Here is a 485-nt window from a genome sequence, read left to right as displayed (position 1 = left end):
GAACCCGCAGACTCAGGCAATCCACTCACCTCAGCCTCCCAAGGCGTGGGATTACAGGCTGAGCCACCGAACCCGGTTCTACTCATTCTAAGATAAAGTCCAGCCTATAAAGACCCTCAAGATGGGCCCTTGCTGGCCTGTCCAGCCTCATTGTAGCACTCACCCCTCTTCCTGTGCACTTCAGCCATCTTTTCTTCCTGGGAAGACTCTTTCTCCCTCAGTCCTAGTCAGGCCCCATCCCTGCCTCTGTCTGTTACATACTCTCTTGGGAACTTGGCAGTTTCTGAGGGGCTTATACAATTGTAATTAAGCTATTAATTGAGTAACTAGTTGTATATTTACTCTACATTCCTGAATATCTCTCCCAGAGGGCAGAAGTTATCTCTGTTTTATGCCTCAAGAGTTTAGGACAGTGCCTTGCATACATGATGGGTACACAATGTTTGTTGACTAAAGAATGAGGATTACGGGGGGGGGGGGGGGGG

This window comes from Carlito syrichta, unplaced genomic scaffold (assembly GCF_000164805.1).
Source record: "Carlito syrichta isolate Samal-C Ts95f unplaced genomic scaffold, Tarsius_syrichta-2.0.1 Scaffold316502, whole genome shotgun sequence".
NCBI lineage: Eukaryota > Metazoa > Chordata > Mammalia > Primates > Tarsiidae > Carlito > Carlito syrichta.
This window is presented reverse-complemented; position numbering follows the sequence as displayed.